The sequence below is a fragment of the Scyliorhinus canicula genome, unplaced genomic scaffold (genome assembly GCF_902713615.1).
Source record: "Scyliorhinus canicula unplaced genomic scaffold, sScyCan1.1, whole genome shotgun sequence".
In the NCBI taxonomy this organism is placed as follows: domain Eukaryota; kingdom Metazoa; phylum Chordata; class Chondrichthyes; order Carcharhiniformes; family Scyliorhinidae; genus Scyliorhinus; species Scyliorhinus canicula.
In genome coordinates, this window is record NW_024055730.1 from 204,724 (window position 1) to 228,555 (window position 23,832).

Sequence of the window (23,832 nt, forward strand, 5' to 3'; positions counted from 1 at the left end):
GACAACAGCTCCTCCACAAATCACCTTCTAGATACAGTGACCGTAATGGACTGATGCAAATTTTCCCCTCAACAGCCAATCAGCAGCTCCGCTCTGCTGCCCTCTGCTAGAGGGTCCATTTCTATAAAACATGCAGGCATGATTTTTTTGGCCCATCCGCGCAATGCCCACACCTATCTTTCACCCCATCAAAACACTTGCTCATCCTGGCCACCGTCGTGTGCGCCCTGTGGACAAACTGAATAAGGATGCATTCAACCCGCCCCCCTCCTCCCCGGCCTCCAAGCCTCTTCCACCTCCTTCCCTAATTCTTCAATTACGCTTCCGTACCCCCACCGGAGCTCCCTCCCAATCCATCACCTCCTTATATATTTCCGGCACATGACCTTCACCTACCCCTGTTTGTGACACCATATTGCTCTGTAGCGCTTGGGGCGGAAGATGAGGAAAGGACGGTGCTTGCATCTTTACAAAATCCCTCTCCTGTAAATACTGGAACCAATTCCCGGCGGGCAACTCAAATTCCTCCACCAACCCCTTCAAGCTCGATAAGATGCCTCCAACAAAAGGATTCCCAAACCGCTCAATCCTCCTCTGTTACCATCTCGACTTCCCCCCGGTCCAGACCGCCCCCCTCCTGAGAAAACCTATAGTTCACTCAGATCGGTGCCTACTCCGGGGCCCCCTCCAGCATCAGGTGTCCGCACACAATCCGGATCGCAACCAGGACAGGCCTGTGGAGTTTCTGGCCGGCGAGAACAGTAATGGCGCCATAAACAGTGCCTGCAAACTCGAGCCCATAAAAGAGGCTGGCTCTATCCACTTCCAAACCGACTCTTCCCCCACTACCCAATTCAGAACCATGGCTATATTCGCCGGCCAATGATAATTTACAACATTTGGAAGAGTTAGCTCACCACCGACCCTACTCCCGCAGCACCATTTTCATCTCGGGGCTTTACCCACCCAAACAAACCCCGATATCAGTGCATCCACCCTCCTGAAAAAAACCTTCGGAATGAAGATCGGGAGATCCTCAAACACAAATTGAAGCTCGGTAGGACCGTTATCTGTACCTGCAGCACCGGTCCCGCCAGTGACAGCGGGAGCACATTCCATCTTTTAAAATCCCCCTTGATCTGCTCCACCAGCCCAGCGAGATTGAGATTCTGCAGCTGCTCCCACCCCCTCTCCACCTCAATACGCAGATAACGAAAGCTCGCCCCCACCTCTCTAAACGGCTAACCCACTCCCTCCCTCCTAGCTTCTTCTCCAGCCCCCACGCTGGAATTCCAAAATCCTCGCTCTTCCCCATATTCAATATATATCCCTAGCTCGGCCGAATCCCTCCAATATTCCTATAACCCCCACAATACCTGCCAAAGGGTTTGATATGTAGGGAAGCAAATCGTCCCCGTACAAAGAAACCTAATGCTCCACCCTCCCTTGCACTACCTCCTGCCAGTCCATTGCGTCTCAGCGCCATTGACATATACTCTGCAGGAAAGGCAGATAGCAGTGGGGAGTGTTGGCACCCCGTCTCGTTCCTCTGTCCAGCCTGAAATATGCCAAACTCACCTGGTTTGTTCGGACACTCCCTGCTGTCTGCCCCCCCCCCCCCCCCGGTACAACAACCAGACCCAGTCCATACACCACTGCCCAAACCCAAAGCTACTCCCATGACTTACCCTACTCCACCCGATCGAACACCTTGACTTGAACCATGTCGACCACCACTTCCACACTTCCTCCATCCGGGGTCATCATTATATCATTCAGCAGACGCCTGATGTAGGCCTACAAATGCCTTTTCATAACAAACCCCGTCTGGTCCTCTCCAATCACCCCTGGGACACAGTCCTCAATCCTTGAGGCCAAAATCTTGCCCAGCAATTTATCGTCCACATTTAATAGCGAGATTGGCCTGTCGGACACACTCTGTCCAGATCCTTATCCCTCTTTAAAATTACTGAGATCTCGGGCTGTGATAACGTAGGAGGATCAGCTCCTCCTCCCTCGCCTCATTAAACGTCCTGACAAGCAGGGGCCCTGAATTATCCGTCCGGGCCCATGGCTTTCCCTGCCTGCATGACCCCCATACCCTCCATCCCTCCACCAGCCCAATGAGAGCTCCCAATCCCTCCATCAGGTCCTCCTCCAGGCTAGGGAACTCCAATCGCTCTGAAAAACGCCTCTTCCCCTCAACCCCGACCGGGGGTTCCGAGTCATTCAGTCGCTTAAAGCATCCTCAAACACCCCATGCATCCCCACCGAGTCCAGGATCACGCCCCCTCCCCTGTATAGCCTTCACTTTTCCGATCTCTCTCGCTGCCTCCGGCTTCTAAAATTGATATGGCTCCATCCTACTTGCCTTTCCTCCGTATTGACAGACCGCCCCTCAACTCTCTTCAATTACACTCCTGCCTTACCCATGGGTATCAGTCCAAACCCTATCTGGAGTTTCTGTTGCTCGATCAACAATCCCGCCCCGGGGCCTCCGAAAATCTCCTATCCACCCGCATGATCTCATCTACCAACCTCGCCATCTCCGCCCGCACCATCTGGTCTCTGTGCGCCCGGATAGAGATAAACTCCCCCCTAATACTGCCTTCAATGTCTCCCATAGCGTGGCAGCCAACATCTCACTCCTGTAGTTCAGCTCCACATATCGCAGGATAGCAGCCCGAACCCGCTAACACACCTCCTCATCTGCTCACAGGCCCACATCAACTTGCACTGCGGCGCAGTCCCACACCCCCTGATTCACCTGCAAATCCACCCAAGGCGCGCATGAGCTGAAACCACAACTGCTGAGTACACCGCAGCAACCACTCCCGCCAATAACGTCCTGTCTAACACAAAATAGTCGATCCGGGAGAGCAGCCTATTTACATGGGAGAGAAATGGGAGACGTTGCCCTCGGTCGACATATCCTACACGGGGCCAACCCCCACCGCCCCCCCCCCCCCTCCAACCCCGCCATCCTCCTCCCCACGTGCTGCATAAATCACCTCAGTTCCCTCAGCAACGCCGACACCCTCCCCGACATCGAGATCGACCTACCCATTTTCGGTCAAAAAACTGTTCAAATGTTCCTCCCTATTATCAACCGGTGCGAGTCCATGTTCTAGGGCTTCCCCAGCAACCGTCTCATAAACTCTACATCGTCCCATTGCGGGGCATAAACATTCACCAACACCACAGGCATACAATCCAATTTGCTACCCCTCATTACAAACTTCCCACGGAGTCTGCCACATTTGTCCCACCTTCAAAAGCGAACCGTTTAATTCTCCGCACCGCCACCCTGCTCGTCTTCCAATCCAATCCTGCGTGCAATAACTGCCGACCCAGCCTACCCTGAGCCTAGTTTGAACCCCCAATATTCAGTTGCGTTTCCAGTAAGAATGCCCCATCCACATTTAAAGCTCTTCAAAAGTGCAAACACGTGGGCCCTCCTGACCAGGCCATTCAACACTCCCACATTCCATGTGTTCAACCTGATCGGGGGACCACACCGCCCCCTCCACCAATAAACAATAGCCCCCCTGGACCAGCCTCCATCCCGCATCCCGCACCTCCTCAGGCCCGCCGTCGGATGCCCACCGACATCGGTTCACCTGGTACAAGATTTCAAAAGCCCCTTTCACTGTCGGCTGTCACTCCGCGTCTCCCCCCCCCCAGATCCCGCAAAACAACAATTCCAACCCCTACGAACACACTGACCACCTGCTCACCCCCCCCCCCCCCCACCCCCACTGCACCTACGTGAGCTCGCGCACCCAACTGGCCTGGCAGCCCCCGCCCGTGGCACCCAGCATCCTACCCGCCACAGATTCCCCTCCCCGCCCCCGCATACACACCGTCCTGCTGCAAACAACATCAACATTCAAAGACCGATGGAGAAAAAAACAATCTCAAGGCCCCACAGAAGAACAAAGGATAATGGCCGCCAGAGAGAGAAACAAAAAAGATATCAGAGCTCAATCCATTCACCCACGACCCATCCCCATTCCAACCAACCACTAACCCTCTCCCCAAGAACCCTCCGATGGGGGAAACAAAACCCGCTCAAAAAATAAAGAAGCAGAAAGCAGGGAGGTAAAAAGTTCCCCAAAGAACACCGTCAAGGACCCCGGACAGAGGAACAGGTAGAACCAAGCTCCCCCAAACAACTACTCCAAATTTCAATGTGCTCCTTCGCCACTGGGGAATTGACTCTCAAAAACCCCATCCCTTCCTCTGGAGACCCATAATAATATTCACGACCTTTACAGGTCACCCAGTGGCGAGCCGGGTACAGCATCCCGAAGTTCACCCAGTTCTTAAAGAGGTCAACCTTGACTTTGTTGAAGCCCGCTCTCCTCTTGGCCAGCTCCGCACGACGTCTCTTTCCTCTGCTGGGTAAACTTTTCTTATGAAGAGATCCTTCAGCCGCTCCATAAACCTCTGTGATGTCAAGGCCGACCGCTTACCCTCCGCCATCTTCCCCTGTATCGCAGGGAACGTTTCTCGGCACGAGTGCTCCTTTCGTATAAACCCACTACTGGTCCAGGAATCCATTTCTCGCTGGAATAAACTCTTCCTCCAGCACTCCTGCAGCTTTTCCCGTTAAAATAACCGCCCGATAACCGTAGAAAAGGTCTAAAACACGGCCAGAAGCGGGCACGACCAAATGTGCGACCATTCACACCATGGAGGACTAAATAGTTTTAATATACAAACTGGCATAGACAGGCACACACACACATAGTCAAACACGCACACACAGATTCACAGATACACACATACATACCTACCCAGACACATATACACCACATACTGCGACACACACGTACACAATAACAGACACACGTGGACACAGAAACACACATACATACCCACCCACACACCACATACAGCGACACAAACATACACACGTGGACACCGAAACACACATACATACCCACCCACACACACAGACACCGACACGCAGGCACAAATACACACAGACACATACACACAAACATACCCACCCACGCATATACACAAACAGCGACAAACACATGCATAAACACACATTCATAGATACGCACATATATACCCACCCACACACACATATACACAGGCATACACATACATACCCACGCACACACACACAGAAACAGGCTTTGCAGCAACAGACACAATGTGAATTTCTGCACTCTGGACGCAGTTTAATCACAGAATCAATCTTAGAAAATTCAGAACACAAATTGAAAACAGCAAAGTGTAGGGTTGGAATCTTGGAATTTTTACCCAGGATTGAAGTTTCAAAATATATATTCACATTCTGAATAAAGAGTTGGTCTCACAACTGGAATTTTCTGATCATCTGTCATCTTATGCTCTGGATCATACAAGACCGCTCCCCCCCCCCCTCTCCCCGCCTCCTCGAATGTGTGAGGAGACCTGGAGAATTATTGAAACAGTGGGAACACTTTTCTTTCTCGAGTGGCATTTCTTGACGCAGCGAGCAATGGTTAATAGATAGCTTTCAGGCTGGAGGAAGGTTTGTAGCGGTGTGCCCCAGAGGCCGGTATTCAGATTGTTGCATAGAACATAGAACAGTACAGCACAGAACAGTCCCTTCGGCCCTCGATGTTGTGCCGAGCAATGATCACCCTACTCAAACCCACGTATCCACCCTATACCCGTAACCCAAACCCCCCCCCCCCTTAACCTTACTTTTTAGGACACTACGGGCAATTTAGCATGGCCAATCCACCTAACCCGCACATCTTTGGACTGTGGGAGGAAACCGGAGCACCCGGAGGAAACCCACGCACACACGGGGAGGACGTGCAGACTCCGCACAGACAGTGACCCAGCCGGGAATCGAACCTGGGACCCTGGAGCTGTGAAGCATTTATGCTAACCACCATGCTACCGTGCTGCACTTCCTGACAGAGATTAATGATCTAGATCTTGTTATGGTGTGGAGATGCCGGCGTTGGACTGGAGTGAGCACAGTAAGAAGTCCTACAACACCAGGTTAAAGTCCATCTGGTTTGTTTCAAATCACTAGTTTTCAGAGGACTACTCCTTCCTCAGGTGTGGTATTTTTTTAGGGAGGAAATGGCTGAACAATATCATATAAGGGTAACATTTTAAAAGGGGTGCAGGAACTGAGATAGCTAAGTGTATGTATGCATCGATCATTGAAGATGGAAGGACAGGTGGACAGCAGTTATTAAAGATTAAAACATTTTGGGCTTTATTGAAAGGGGCACAAAGTAAGGGAGCGAAGAGGTTATCCTGAACTTACACAAGACTGCACAGGAGTATATACAGAGTAATGCTCCCTCTACACTGTCCCGAACAAACACTCCCAGGACAGCTACAGCACGTGGTTAGAAACGTGGAAAGCTCCCTCTACACTGTCCCCAACAACCACCCCAGGGCAGGTACAGCACGGGGGTAGATAGAGCGGAAAGCTCCCTCTATACTTCCCCCAACAAACACTCCCAGGTCAGGTACAGAACGGAGTTAGATACAGAGTAAATTTCCTCTATACTCTCCCCATCAAACAATTACAGGGCAATTACAGCACAGGGGTAGATTAAGTGGAAATCTCCCTCTGCACTTTCCCCATGAAACAGTCCCAGGACAGGTACAGCACGGGGTTAGATACAGAGTAAAGCTCCATCAACACTTTCCCCATCAAACACTCTCAGGACAGGTACAGCACGGAGTTACATACAGAGTAAAGCTCCATCCACACTGTCCCCATCAAACTCTTCCAGGTCAGGAACAACACATGGTTAGACAAAGAGAAAAGCTCCCTCTACACTGTTCCCATCAAACACCCAGGATAGGTACAACACGGGGTTAGATGCAGAGTAAAGCTGCCTGTACACTGTCCCCATCAAACACTCCCGGGACAGATACAGTGCGGGGTTCAGTAACGAGTAAAGCTCCATCTACACGCTTCCGTAAAACGTTTCCTGCCCAGTTACATAGGAAGAGGGATAGGCTATGCAGCCCGTCGACGCTACTCTGCCATGCAATATGGTCATGGCTGAACTTTCACTTCGATGCCGTTATCCCCACAGAATCCTCATAGCCCTTTATGTCTTTAGGATATTGAAAGTAGGCAATACCTGCTTCAGCATACTCAGTGACTGAGCGTCAATAGCTCTCTGGACCAGAGAATACCAAATATTCACAACAATCTGAGGAGAGACATTTCTCCTCCTCTCCATCCTAATTGGCTTCCCCCATAACTTGTAAGTGCGTCTCCTGGTTCTGGACTCCGCAAGCAGGGGAAACATCTGACCCACATCTACCTTGTCTGTCCCATTGAGTATTTTATAGATTTCAATGAGATCATCTCTCATTCATTGAAACTGTGGAGAATCCAGGCCCAGTTTCCCCAATCTCTCTCCATAGGTCAGTACGGCAGCACCGGAATAAGTCTGGTGAACCTTCTGCTCCCTCTGGAGCAACAATTTTCTTCCGAAGGAAAAGGGACCAAAACTATTCACAGTGCTCCAGGAGTGGTCTAACCAAGCTCAGATATAATTGAAGCAGAATCTAACACCCCCTGAACACAAAACGCTTGCTATCAAGTTCAACACACTTTTAGTCTTCCTAATATATTGTTGCATATGCAGTGGAGCAATATCTGTACTGTCCATGTGTACTGTCCCTATAAGGTGGTCGATCGAATAAAAAATCTACATTACAGAATGAGGCTATTTTGCGCATCTCGTCTGCCCTGACCCCCAAAGAGAAAACTAACGAGGCTCACTCCACCACCTATCCACATAAACCCTTAATCTGCACATATTTGTGACACTGAGGTACATTTTTAGCACGGCCAATCCACCTAACCTGCACATCGTTCGACTGTGGGATGAAACCGGAGCACACGGAAGAATCCCACCCAGGCACAGCGATGAGGTTCTACGTCCACACAGACAGTGACCCAACGTCGGTCTAATGTGGGGTATGAGAAATTCCTGTACCATTGAGGCAGGGCCTCAGACCTCCTACGCTCAAGTCATCCTTGTGATTAAGGGTCAATATATTATTATCCTTTCTAATATATTGCTGCATCTGCATTATGGGCAAGGACCCACCCAGGGCTCCAAGAGCCTTTGTACATTTGCACTTATCCTACACATTTTTGGGTTGTAGGAGTAAGAGCCAGGTAGATACGGGAGAATGTGCAAACATGACACGGACAGTGACCCGGGGCCGGGAAAGAACGCGGGTTCTTGGCCCCGAGAATCAGCATCGTTAGCCACTGCGTCACTGTGTTCCCACTGCGTCACTGTGTTCCCACTGCGTCACTGTGTTCCCACTGCGTCACTGTATTGCCACCACTTTCTAAGCATTTGAGAGATGTTCTTCACAACTGGTCCTCCTACCAAACAGAGACACAGATCGAGAGAGCCTCCAAATAGATTTAATGCTCAGGGTCAGATACAGAGTAAAGCTCCCTCCACACTGTCCCCATCAAACACTCCCAGGACAGGTACAGTTCGGGGTTCGATACAGAGTAAAGCTCCCTCTACACTGTCGCCATTAAACACTTCCAGGACAGGTACAGAGCGGCGTTTGATACAGATTAAAGCTCCCTCTACACTGTCCCCATTAAACAATCCCAGGACAGGTACAGTTCGGGGTTAGATACAGTGTAAAGCTCCCTCTATACTGTCGCCATTAAACACTCCCAGAACAGGTACAGCGCGGCGTTAGATACAGATTAAAGCTCGCTCTACACTGTCCCTATGAAACACTTCCAGGACACGTACAGCACGAGGTTACATACAGAGTGAAGCTCTGTCCACACTGTCCCCATCAAACACTCCCAGGTGAGGTACAGCATGGGTTTTGATACAGAGTAATGCTCCCTCTACGCTGTCCGCATCAAACGCTCACAGGAAAGGTATAGCCGGGGTTTAGATACAGAGTAAAGCTCACTCTACACTGTCACTATCAAACACTCCCAGGACAAGTACAACACAGGGTCAGATACAGAGTAAAGCTCCCTCAGCACTTTCCCCATCAAACACTCCCAGGACAGGTACAGCACGGGGTTAGATACAGAGTAAAGCTCCCTCTACACTGTCCCCATCAAACACTCCCAGGACAGGTACAGCACGGGGTTAGATACAGAGTAAATCTCCTTCTACACTATCCCCATCAAACACTCCCAGAACAGGTACAGCACGGGGTTAGATACAGAAAAAATAGCATTCCTTTGGCAGACACATCACAGGATTATCACAGTAAATGGCAGAAGCTTTCGGCGTGTGGGCAGACAGACCGATCTGGGCGGACACATCAAAACCTCACTGGAAGCAGCAACGAGGTCGATAGGTTGTCAAGGAGATCTCCGGTATTTGGCACCACGGTGCCTCAGGGTTGGCACTGCTGCCTCACGGAGTCGAGGTCCCGTGTTCGATTCCGCCTCTGGATCACTGTCCATGTGGAGTTTGCAAATTCTCCCCTTGTCTGCGTGGGTTTCGCCCCCACAACACAAAGAGGTGCAGGGTACGTGGATTGGTGAAGATAAATTGTCCCTTCTTGTGAAAAAATGAATTGAGTACTCTAAATTTATAAATAAAAAGGAAGACCTCCGGCATGCTTGCGTTTATTGGATGGGGCATAGATTTTGAAATTCGCAGGTTGTGTGCAGCTGGACAGAACCTTAGTTTGGTCACATTAGGAAGTCTGTATGCAATAATGGTCGCCACAGTAGATGGTTGTGGATACTTTTGAGAGGGTACAGAGGCGGGCTCCCAATTTTTGATAGGTTTGAGTTTGGGCTGAGGCTGGTCGTGTGGGTCCGTTTGTTCTTTATGTCCCTCATGTCAAACTTGCCACTGAATGAAATGAACTCAGGGTTTTTGGCGTTGCAGATGGGTGCGAGGCAGGGGTGCTTGATGTTCCCGCTGTTCATTATGTTGCCAATCCAGCCCTTGCAAATGGGACTTCAGTTTAAGCTGGGTGGGGGAGGGGAAGTGAGAGGAATAGAGAACATTGGTTGTCGCTGTACGCCGATGACCTGCTGTTGTTGGTGTCGGATTGATTGGAAAGCACGGGCAGAATGATGGGCTTATTCGAGACGTTTGGGGCTTTTCCGGGTTAGAGATTGAGTGTCGGAAAAAGTGTGTTGTTTCCGCTGAATGATGTGGGGCGGGAGGCAAACGTGGGGCCCTGACGTTTAAGGTGGACGGGGAGTGGTTTTGGTACATGGCGATCCAGATAACGCATGAGTGGGCCACAATGCATAGGTCGAACCGCTTACTTCACAAAGCTTTGTATCCATCCCAAAATTAATCCCACTGCCCCGCCCTCTCCCCACAGCACTCTATCCATCCCCAAACTAAGGCCAGCACCCCGCTCTCTCCCCGTAGCCTTGTATCAATCGGCAAACTAATCCCACCGCCCCATTCTCTACCCATAGCCCTGTGTCAGTCCAGAAAATAATCCCACTGCTCGACCCCCTCCCTATAGCCCTGTATCAATCCCCAAACTAAACCAACTGCCCACCTCTCTGAGAGCAGTCCCGCTCTCTCCCCATAGCCGTGTACCAATCCCAAACTAATCCCACTGCCCCACTCTCTCCCCATAGCCCTGTACCGTCTCAAAACTGATCCCACTTCCGCGTTCTCTCCCCATAGCCGTGTATCAATCCCAAACTAATCGCACTACCCGCTCTTTCCCCAGAGCCCTGTATTCATCTACAAACTTATCCCACTGCCTCACTATCTCCCCATAGCTCTGTATCAATCCCCAAACGAATCCCACTGCTAGACTTCCTCCCCATACCCCTGTATCAATCTAAAAACTAAACCCAATTCTCGACTCCCTCCCCATTGACCTGTATCAGTTCCCAAAATAAGCCCATTGCCCCACTCTCTCCCCATAGCCCTGATGCAACCCCTAAACTAATCACACGCCCCACGCTCTCCTCATGGCCCGGTATCATAAGAACATAAGAACATAAGAACTAGGAGCAGGAGTAGGCCATCTGGCCCCTCGAGCCTGCTCCGCCATTCAATTAGATAATGGCTGATCTTTTGTGGACTCAGCTCCACTTTCCGGCCCGAACACCATAACCCTTAATCCCTTTATTCTTCAAAAAACTATCTATCTTTATCTTAAAAACATGTAATGAAGGAGCCTCAACTGCTTCACTGGGCAAGGAATTCCATAGATTCACAACCCTTTGGGTGAAGAAGTTCCTCCTAAACTCAGTCCTAAATCTACTTCCCCTTATTTTGAGGCTATGTCCCCTAGTTCTGCTGTCACCCGCCAGTGGAAACAACCTGCCCGCATCTATCCTATCTATTCCCTTCATAATTTTAAACGTTTCTATAAGATCCCCCCTCATCCTTCTAAATTCCAACGAGTACAGTCCCAATCTACTCAACCTCTCCTCATAATCCAACCCCTTCAGCTCTGGGATTAACCTAGTGAATCTCCTCTGCACACCCTCCAGCGCCAGTACGTCCTTTCTCAAGTAAGGAGACCAAAACTGAACACAATACTCCAGGTGTGGCCGCACTAACACCTTATACAATTGCAACATAACCTCCCTAGTCTTAAACTCCATCCCTCTAGCAATGAAGGACAAAATTCCATTTGCCTTCTTAATCACCTGTTGCATTTGTAAACCAACCTTCTGTGACTCATGCACTAGCACACCCAAGTCTCTCTGAACAGCGGCATGCTTTAATATTTTATCGTTTAAATAATAATCCCGTTTGCTGTTATTCCTACCAAAATGGATAACCTCACATTTGTCAACATTGTATTCCATCTGCCAGACCCTAGCCCATTCACTTAACCTATCCAAATCCCTCTGCAGACTTCCAGTATCCTCTGCACTTTTCGCTTTACCACTCATCTTAGTGTCATCTGCAAACTTGGACACATTGCCCTTGGTCCCCAACTCCAAATCATCTATGTAAATTGTGAACAATTGTGGGCCCAACACGGATCCCTGAGGGACACCACTAGCTACTGATTGCCAACCAGAGAAACACCCATTTATCCCAACACTTTGCTTTCTATTAATTAACCAATCCTCTATCCATGCTACTACTTTACCCTTAATGCCATGCATCTTTATCTTATGCAGCAACCTTTTGTGTGGCACCTTGTCAAAGGCTTTCTGGAAATCCAGATATACCACATCCATCGGCTCCCCGTTATCTACTGCACTGGTAATGTCCTCAAAAAATTCCACTAAATTAGTTAGGCATGACCTGCCCTTTACGAACCCATGCTGTGTCTGGCCAATGGGACAATTTCTATCCAGATGCCTCGCAATTTCTTCCTTGATGATAGATTCCAGCATCTTCCCTACTACCGAAGTTAAGCTCACTGGCCTATAATTTCCTGCTTTCTGCCTACCTCCTTTTTTAAACAGTGGCGTCACGTTTGCTAATTTCCAATCCACCGGGACCACCCCAGAGTCTAGTCAATTTCGGTAAATTATCACTAGCGCATCTGAAATTTCCCTAGCCATCTCTTTTAGCACTCTGGGATGCATTCCATCAGGGCCAGGAGACTTGTCTACCTTTAGCCCCATTAGCTTGCCCATCACTACCTCCTTAGTGATAACAATCCTCTCAAGGTCCTCACCTGTCATAGCCTCATTTCTATCAGTCGCTGGCATGTTATTTGTGTCTTCCACTGTGAAGACCGACCCAAAAAACCTGTTCAGTTCCTCAGCCATTTCCTCATTTCCCATTGTTAAAACTCCCTTCTCATCCCCTAAAGGACCAATATTTACCTTAGCCACTCTTTTTTGTCTTATATATTTGTAAAAACTTTTACTGTCTGTTTTTATATTCTGAGCAAGTTTACTCTCATACTCTATCTTACTCTTCTTTATAGCTTTTTTAGTAGCTTTCTGTTGCCCCCTAAAGATTTCCCAGTCCTCTAATCTCCCAGCAATCTTTGCCACTTTATATGCTTTTTCCTTCAATTTGATACTCTCCCTTATTTCCTTAGATATCCACGGTCGATTTTCCCTCTTTCTTCCGTCCTTCCTTTTTGTTGGTATAAACCTTTGCTGAGCACTGTGAAAAATCGCTTGGAAGGTTCTCCACTGTTCCTCAACTGTTCCACCATAAAGTCTTAGCTCCCAGTCTACCTTAGCTAGTTCTTCTCTCATCCCCTTGTAATCTCCTTTGTTTAAACACAAAACACTAGTATTTGATTTTACTTTCTCACCCTCCATCTGTATTTTAAATTCCACCATATTGTGATCGCTCCTTCCGAGAGGATCCCTAACTATGAGATCATGAATCAATCCTGTCTCATTACACAGGACAAGATCTAGGACCGCTTGTTCCCTCGTAGGTTCCATTACATACTGTTCTAGGAAACTATCGCGGATACATTCTATAAACTCCTCCTCAAGGTTGCCTTGACCGACCTGGTTAAACCAATCGACATGTAGATTAAAATCCCCCATGATAACTGCTGTACCGTTTCTACATGCATCAGTTATTTCTTTGTTTATTGCCTGCCCCAGCATATCGTTACTATTTGGTGGCCGATAGACTACTCCTATCAGTGACTTTTTCGCCTTACTATTCCTGATTTCCACCCAAATGGATTCAACCTTATCCTCCATAGCACCGATGTCATCCCTTACTATTGCCCGGATGTCATCCTTAAATAACAGAGCAACACCACCTCCCTTATCATCCACTCTGTCCTTCCGAATAGTTTGATACCCTCGGATATTTAACTCCCAGTCGTGACCATCCTTTCACCATGTTTCAGTAATGGCCACTAAATCATAGTCATTTACGATAATTTGTGCCATCAACTCATTTACTTTATTCCGAATACTACGAGCATTCAGGTAAAGTACACTTATGTTGGTTTTTTTACCTCTGTTTTGAATCGTAACATCTCCAGTTTTATTCCTTTTGTTATTACTGGGCCTATTCACTGAGCTCCCCTCAGTCACTGTACCTTGTACTGTCGCCCTTTTAGATTTTTGACTATGTCTTCTCTGCCTTGCACTTTTCCCCTTACTTCCTTTTGCTTCTGTCCCTGTTTTACTACCTTCCAACTTCCTGCATCGGTTCCCATCCCCCTGCCACATTAGTTTAAACCCTCCCCAACAGCTCTAGAAAACACCCCCCCTAGGACATCGGTTCCAGTCCTGCCCAGGTGCAGACCGTCCGGTTTGTACTGGTCCCACCTCCCCCAGAACCGGTCCCAATGCCCCAGGAATTTGAATCCCTCCCTCTTGCACCATCTCTCGAACCACGCATTCATCCTATCTATCCTGAAATTCCTACTCTGACTAGCTCGTGGCACTGGTAGCAATCCTGAGATTATTACCTTTGAGGTCCTACTTTTTAGTTTAACTCCTAACTCCCTGAATTCCGCTTGTAGGACCTCATCCCGTTTTTTACCTATATCGTTGGTGCCTATGTGCACCACGACAGCTGGCTGTTCACCCTCCCCCCCAGAATGTCCTGCAGCCGCTCCGAGACATCCTTGACCCTTGCACCAGGGAGGCAACATACCATCCTGGAGTCTCGATTGCGTCCACAGAACCACCTGTCTATTCCCCTTACGATCGAGTCCCCTATCACTATAGCCCTGCGATTTTTCTTCCTGCCCTGCTGTGCAGCAGAGCCAGCCACGGTGCCATGAACCTGGCTGCTGCTGCCTTCCCCTGGTGAGCCATCTCCCTCAACAGTATCCAAAGCGGTATATCTGTTTTGCAGGGAGATGACCGCAGGGGACACCTGCACTGCCTTCCTACTCTTGCTCTTTCTTTTGGTCACCCATTTTCTATCTCCCTCAGTAACCTTCACCTGCGGTGTGACCAACTCGCTAAACGTGCTATCCACGACCTCTTCAGCATTGTGGATGCTCCAAAGTGAGTCCATCCGCAGCTCCAGAGCCGTCAAGCGGTCTAACAAGAGCTGCAACTGAACACACTTCTTGCACGTGAAAGAGCCAGGGACAGTGGACGTGTCCCTGAGCTCCCACATCGCACACGAGGAGCATGACACTGGTCTGGGATCTCCTGCCAAGTCTTAAACCCTAGGTACTTAAACAACTAGAATTTCAAAATAAAAATAAAAATAAATTTATCAATCCAATAAAGTATCAATCCACAAACTAAACAAACTGCTCGACTCTTTCCCCATAGCCCTTTATCAATCCCCAAACTAATACCGCTGCCCCGCTCTCCCCTACCCTGCATCAATCCACAAACCAATCCCACTGCCCCACTCATTCCCATAGTCCTGCATCAATCCAAGATCGAAGCCCACTGCCCCGCTCTCTCCCCATAGCCCCGTATCAATCCCCACACTAAACCCACTGCCCCACTCTCCCCACATAGCCCTGTATGAATCCCCACACTAAACCCACTGTCCCACTCTTCCCCCATAGCCCTGTATCAATTCACAAAATAAACCCACTGCCCCGCTCTCTCCCCATAGCCCTGTATCAATCCTCGAACTAATGTCACTGCCCCGCTCTCTCTCCATAGCCCTGTGGCAATGGCTAAACTAATCCCACTGCCCCAGCGTCACCCCTTTGCCCGAGAACATTCCACAAACTGATCGCACTTCGGCAGCCTCTCCCTGTTGCCCTGGATCATTCCACAGACAGATCGCACTGCGCCAGACTCTCCCTATAGTTCTGGATTAATCCCGAAACAGATCCCACGGTCCCGGCCTTTCCCTATTGTCCTGGATCAATTCAGAAACAGATCCCACTGTCCCAGCCTCTTCTTATTGTCGAGGATCAATCCAGAAACAGATCCCACTGACCCGGCCTTTCCATATTGTCCTGGATCATTCCACAAACAAATTCCACTGTCCCAGCCTTTCCTTAATGTCCAGGATCATTCCACAAACAGATCCCACTGTTACAGTCTCTTCCTATTGTCCTGGATCAATCCAGAAACAGATCCCACTTCCACAGCCTCTGCTTATTGTCCAGAATCATTCCACAAACAGATCCCACTGTCCCAGCCTCTCTCTATTGTCCTGGATCAATCCAGAAACAGATCCCACTTCCACAGCCTCTCCTCATTGTCACGAATCATTCCACAAACAGATCCCACTGTCCCAGGATCTGCTTATTGTCTGGGATCATTCCAGGAACAGATCCCACTGTCCAAGCCTCTTCTTATTGTCCTGGATTCTTCCAAAAACAGATTCCACTTTCCCAGCCTCTCACTATTGTCCTGCATCATTCCAGAAACAGATCCCACTGTCCCAGCCTCTCCTTATTGTCCTGGATCACTCCAAAAACAGATTCCACTCTCCCAGCCTCTCCCTATTGTCCTGGGCAATTCCACAAACAGCCCCCATTGCCCCAGTCTCTCCCTCTTGTCCTGGATCATTCCACAAATAGATCGGACCTCAAAGGTAGCGATCTCAGGATTACTACCGGTGCCACGTGCTAGTCATAATTGAAATGACAGGATATACAGGATGAATACGTGGCTGAGGAGATTGTGTAGGGGAGGATTTCAGATTCCTGGCGAATTGGGACTGGTTCTGGTGGAGGTGGGACATGTATAAACCAGACGGTTAAACCTGGCAGGTCTGGAACGATGTCCGGGGGGTGGCGGGGGATATTTCCGTGACCGAACGGGAACGGTTTAAACTAATATGCCAGGGGTATGGGAACCTACTCAATGAGACAGAGAACGAGGGAGCAAGGGCAAATGCAAAAGGTAGAAAAATTAATATGAAAAGTGATAGGGTGAGAAACCAAGGGTTACATTTAAACAGGGCAGTAGAGAACAATACTGGGAGCAAGAAAACATTGTGTAAAAGACAAACTTAAAGGCTCTGTGCCTGAATGCAAGGAACATTTGCAATAAAGTGAATGAACTAATCTTGCAGATCGATATAAATGCGCTTGACATAATTGGGATTGTGGGGACATGGCTACTGGGTGAACGCGGATGGGAACTGAATGTCCCAGGTTTCTCAGTGTTTAGGAAGAACAGGCATAACAAAATGTGGTATTGTGGCACAGCGGGTTAAAGAGGAAATTAGCACAATAGTGAGAAAGGGTATAGCTCTGATAATGTGGAATTTGTATGAGTTGAGAAATCCCAAGTGACACAAACATTAGTGGGTGTCACATATAGACCCCCAAACTGCAATGGTGAGGTTGGAAATGGCATTAAACACGAAATTCGAGATGCATGTAATAAAGGAATATCGGTGATCATGGGTGATTTTAATCTTCACATGTTTGGGCACATGAAATTAGCCAAAATACGGTAGAGGAGGATCATCTAGACTGTACACGGAATGGTTTTCTTGACCAATATGTGGAGGATCGGACTAGAGAGCAGGCCATATTAGACTTGGTACTGTGTAATGAGAAGGGAATCGTTGCCAATCTGGCTGTACGAGACCATTTGGGGATGAGGGACCATAATATGATACAATTTTTTTATGAATATGGAGAGTGAAGTAGTTAATTCGGAGACTCGTGTGCTGAATCTTAATAAAGGGAACTATGCGGATATGAGGCGTGAGTTGGCCTTGATAGATTGGGCAGAGGTACGTAAAGGGATGTCAGTGGATAGGCAATGACAAACATTCAAGGAACACATAGAGGAACTACAGCAACTGTTCTAACCTGTCTGGCACAAAAGCAAAGGGGGTAAGAGGGCCAATCCATGGCTTACAAAGGAAATTAGAAATAGTATCCGATGCAAGGAAAAAGCAGATAGTTTGGCCAAGAAAAATAATAGGTCTGAGGATTGGGAGCAGTTTAGAATTCAGCAATAAAGGTCGAAACGATTGATTAAGAAGAGGAAAGTAGAATACCAAAGGAAGCTTGCAGGGAACATAAAGACTGAAGCTAAGGGTTTCTACAGATATGTGAAGAGAAAGAGATTGGTGCAGAGGAAAGTCTGTAGGCCCACTACAGACAGGAACAGGGGATGCATAATAAGAGACAAAGACATGGCTGAGCAATTGAATACATAATTTGGTTGTGTATTCACATATGCGGACACAAATCAGATCCCAGAAATGTTGGAGAATGAAAGGTTTAGTAAGAGGGAAGAACTGAGGGAGATAAACATTAGTAAAGAAATGGTGATGGGAAAACTGATGGACTTGAAGGCGGATAAATCCCCAGGGCCTGAGAATCTGCTTCCCGGAGTGCTTAAAGAGGTGGTTCTGGAAGTATTGGATGCATTGGTGGTCATCTTCCTGCAGATTGGAGGGTAGCTCACGCCATTCCGATATTCAAAAAGACAGGTTGAGAAAAAACAGGGAATTATAGACCAGTAGGACTAACATCGGTAGTGGGAAAAATGCTTGAATCCATTATCAGGGATTTAATAGTGGAGCGTTTAGGAAGCACTGGCAGGATCATTGAGAGTCAGCATGCATTTAAGAAGGGAAACTCATGCTTGATAAATCGGTTACAATTCTCTGAAGAGGCAACCAGTACAGTCGACAAGGGGGACCCAGTCGGTGTGGTATATTTGAACATTCAGAAGGCGTTTGACATAGTTCCGCATCAGAGATTATTGTGCAAAATTAAAGCGCATGCGATTGGAGGACATGTATTGAGGTGGATAGAAAACTGGTTTGCAGAGAGGAAACAAACTGTAGGGATTAAAGGGTCCGTTTCAAATTGGCAGACAGTAACCAGTGGGATATCACAGGTATCGGCGAAGGGACTCCAGCTATTCACAACATATATTGATGATTTGGATGAGGGAACAAAATGTAACAGATCAAAGTTTGAACATGATACCAAATTAAGTGGGAGGGTGAATAGTGACGAGGATTGGACCGGTATTCACAAAGGAGAGGGACAAGACGGATGTTGAGGGTAGGGATAGATGTTTAATTGCTCTAGGTCAAGCTGTCAGACGGAAGGGGGACGTTTTGGGTATTTTAAAAGACATTAAGGTGGACAAGTCCCGAGGACCGGATGGGATCTATCCCAGGTTACTCCGGGAAGCGAGGGTCGAAATAGCTGGGGCTTTAACAGATAACTTTGCAGCATCCTTAAGCACGGGTGAGGTCCCGAAGGACTGGAGAATTGCTAATGTTGTCCCTTTGTTTAAGAAGGGTATCAGGGATAATCCAGGGAGTTATGGACCTGTGAGCTTGACGTCAGTGGTAGGCAAACTGTTGGAGAAGATACTGAGGTATAGGATCTATTAACATCTGGAAGAAATTAGACGTATCAGTGATAGGCAGCATGGTTTTGTGCAGGGAAGGTCATGTCTTACAAACCTAATTGAATTCTTTGAGGAAGTGACAAAGTTAATTGATGAGGGAAGGGCTGCAGATGTCATATACATGGACTTTAGTAAGGCGTTTGATAATGTTTCCCATGGCAGGTTGATGGAAAAAGTGAAGTCGTGTGGGGTTCAGGGCGTACTAGCTAGATGGATAAAGAACTGGCTGGGCAACAGGAGACAGAGAGTAGTGGTGGAAGGGAGTGTCTCAAAATGGAGAAGGGTGACTACTGGTGTTCCACAGGGATCCGTGCTCGTACCACTGTTGTTTGTGATCGACATAACTGACCTGGAGGAAGGTATAGGTGGTCTGATTACCTGGTTTGCACATGATACTAAGATTGGTGGAGTTGCAGATAGCGAGGAGAACTGTCAGAGAATCCAACAAAATATAGATAGATTGGAGAGTTGGACAGAGAAATGGCAGATGGAGTTCAATCCAGGCAAATGCGACGTGATGCATTTTGGAAGATCAATTTCTAGAGCGGACTATATGGTCAATGGAAAGATCTTGGGGAAAATTTATGTACAGAGGGATCTGGGAGTTCAGGTCCATTGTACCCTGAAGATGGCAACGCAGGTGGATAGAGTGGCCAAGAAGGCATACAGCATGCGTGCCTTCATCGGAAGGGGTATTGAGTACAAGAGTTTGCAGGTCATGTTACAGTTGCATAGGACTTTGGTTCGGCCACATTTGGAATACTGCCTGCAGTTCTGGTCGCCACATTACCAGAAGGATGTGGATGCTTTGGAGAGGGTGCAGAGAAGGTTCACCAGGATGTTGCCAGGTATGGAGGGTGCTAGCTATGAAGAAATGTTGAGTAGATTAGGATTGTTTTCGATGGAAAGACGGAGGTTGAGGGGGATCCTGATTGAGGTCTACAAAATTATGAGATGTATGGACAGGGTGGATAGCAACAAGCATTTCCCAAGAGTGGGGGTGTCAGTTACAAGGGGTCACGATTTAAAGGTGAGAGGGGGAAAGTTTAAGGGAGATGTGCGTGGAAAGTTTTTTACCCAGAGGGTGGTCGGTGCTTGGAACGCTTTACCAGCGGAGGTGGTAGAGGCGGGAACGATAGCATCATTTAAGATGCAACTGGACAGGTATATGAACGGGCGCGGGAACAGAGGGAAGTAGACCTTGGAAAACAGGAGACAGGTTTAGATAAAGATCTGGATCGGCGCAGGCTGGGAGGGCCGAAGGGCCTGTTCCTGTGCTGTAATTTTATTTGTACTTTGATGCAGGGGTCCTCCAGGAAGAATTGGACAGGTTGGGCGAGTGGGCAAACCACTGGCAGATGCAGTATAATTTGGATAAGTGTGAGGTTATTCATTTTGGAAACAAAAACAGAAACGCACATTACTAACTGAATGTTTGGGAGAGGGGAATGTGCAGTGGGACCTGAGTGTTTCTGTGCACCATTCGCTGAAGGTAAGTATGCAGGTGCAGCAGGCGGGAAAGAAGGCTAATGGTATGTTGGCCTTCGTTGCAAGAGGTTTCGAGTATAGAAGCAGGGATGTTTTCCTGCAATAGACAGGGCCTTGGTGAGGCCACACTTGGAGTATTGTGTACAGTTTTGCTCTCCTTCTCCGAGGAAGGATGTTCTTGCTCTCGAGGGTTGCAGCTAGAGCTTTACCAGATTGATTCCAGGGACGGCAGGACTGTCATATGAGGAAACATTGACTAGGTTGGGATTTTTCTTGCTGGCGTTCAGAAGAATGGGGAGGGGGGGGGGGGGTGGAGGGATCTCATAGAGAGTTATAACTTTCAAACAGGACTAGACAAGGCAGATGCAGCGAAAATGTTACCATTGATGGGTGTGTCCTGAACCAGAGGTAACAGCCTGAGGTTTCAGAGTAAACCATTTCGGACAGAGATGAGGAGACATTTCTTCACACAAAGAGCGGTGAGCCTGTTGAATTCATTGCCACAGGAACTAGTTGATGCTAAAGATTTGAATATGTTCTTTTTAAAAATAAATTTAGATTAACCAATTATTTTTTCAAATTAAGGGGCAATTTAGTGTGGCCAATCCACCTTCTCTGCACATTTTTGTGTTGTGGGGACGAAACCCACGCACCCACAGGGAGGATGTGTAAACTCCACACGGACAGTGACCCAGAGCCGGGATCGAACCTGGGACCTCAGCGCCGTGATGCAGCTGTGCTAACCACTAGGCCACCGTGCTGCCATAACTTTGAACACATTCAAGAGGCGGCTGTATATAGCACTTGGGGAGAATGTGATCAAAGTCTATGGGGAGAAAGCAGGATTAGGCTGTTGAGTTGGATGATCAGCCATGATCGTGATGAATGGCGGAGCAGACTTGAAGGGCCAAAAGGCCTCCTCCTGCTCGTTTCTTCTATATATTCGATATGTATCTAAACACCCCGTCTGTTCCTGGACCCTGCTTCCCCAAACAACTATCAGTCACTTCTATATTACCTCTATACGAACACCCCACCCCCGTCTGTACCTGCACACTGGTTCTGCAAATAACTGTCACTCACTCCTATACCAGCTCGATACATACACCGCGGCGTACACTGCGGCGTTTATTCCCTACTGCATAAGTCCACTCTCATCCAGACACGCCCCAGCGCAATCTATCCAATCAGTCCTAACATGGTCCTGTACAAAATCTCTCACTCTCTTGACCTTCTGTTGTCACACCCCTTCTCTCCTACATATCTTCACACTGCACCTCATCATCGTCAGTTTTTCTCCATACCTACCCACACTCTTTAACTTCAAGTAGTCTATTAGCACTTCCAAACAATCATCCATCCTGTCCACAAAACACTTTACCAAAGCTTTCCACTCCACTGCTCTTAATATCACTCCCCTGTCCACACCCATACTTGCACATTCTCCATACAGCAATGTCGTAATCCGTTCCCTTACGGCCACCAAACCTTTGCAACTCGGATATGCGCAATTATAGCCACGCCGTTTTATTGCCTTAATTACCCACTTTTCCACCCCTGCTGCCAATTCAATAACCACCTCTATACCTCTACTGTCATTCCCCCACTCATCATGCAGCATCCATCTCATTTTCTTCCCTTCACCGTACCATTTTGCAAGCTCCTCTAGGAACGTGCAGCTTTGCCTCCTCCTAATCACGTATCTCTATAGCAATTCCTATTCGATATTGACCATCGTCGTTCCACTTCAACATATTGTTTCCCTCTCACTGAAGCTATTAAAAATGGTGGTCCACAGCATTAACCACGTGGGAGTTCACCACCCTCCCCACTTCCATCTCCATCACGTTTTCACCCTGCAGCACAATGCGGCAATGATTTAATTACATCTCTACTGTCGGCCCGGCTTCTGGCATCTCAAACAATATTCTAAATCAGCCCACTTACACGGCAGCATGCCAGCTTGAACTGCTCCTCTGAACTTCCTCCTTCGCTGTTATTTGAATAATACCTTTATTCAAATGTAATAAACATTGTTTCGGTGGAAATAAGCATCAATATCCAAATGGATCCATTTGATTTTTACATTTCTATCAGTGTTGTGAAGTTATTTGACAAATTAACAGATTACAATATTTTAGTGTGCTACGCCAAATGTATGTGTTTTCTTCAGTCATTGGATTGCAGATGTTGGTCAATTTACTGCTGTTTAATTTTACAACAAATAGCTGGTTTTAAAAGTAAAAAATATTTGATCTGCTGATTGGATTTAGTAATATTGGGTGATAATTGTAATCAACTTGAAATGGTACAAGGAGAATGGGATTCCCGTCTTCAGTAATGTTTTCCTCCACATTTCACTAATTTCCCTGACAGTGTAAAGGGATATTTGATCGCACTGTGAAGCAGGTTTCTGAACTTTCTCTGGGTTATTGTGTAAATAGCTGTGTTGGTGCAGGAGCTAAGAAGCTGCAAAATAATCCCAGCCTCTTGAAAATTAGGAAAGGTAGGAAATAGGTTTCTGCTCTTGAAGGCCGACGTAATTCTAACGAATATGAAATGTATAACTGTTGTCATCCAGAGCAGGATAAAACTACTGGATATTGCAAAGAGTAACACAATGGATCGTCTCCGGTTCATCAGCTCAGGATCCTTTTCATCCCTGTCACTGCTGTGCTTCCGGAGGGTCATTCGGCCGCGACTGGCTATTAAAATGCGTCTGACGGTGACAATATTAAAGAACAAAATCATAAAGAATGGAAACACTGGGGTCAGCAGCTGCTCAATCCAAGAATATGCTGCCCAACTCGTCTCAATGAAGGCATTTGTGGACAGCAGGTATCCATACTGCATCCGGTTGTAATGCGAGGAATACAGGAAGGACCAGGGAATGTTCGTCAAGCAGAGCAGCGAGCTGACAGTGGTGATAACAACAACAGCAGTTTTCTTGGTGCAGTATTTGGTTTTCAGCTTCTGACAGCAAATGGCCACCAGGCGGCCAAAGGTAAAAGAGACAGTCAACCAAACAGAAATGTCGATTGCGGCGGGAGACATGAAGAGAATGAATCTGCACACGGGAGTGTAGAACAGGAAAGTGTATTCCCAATATATTGTAGCAATGCGATGTAAGATTAAATTCCAGA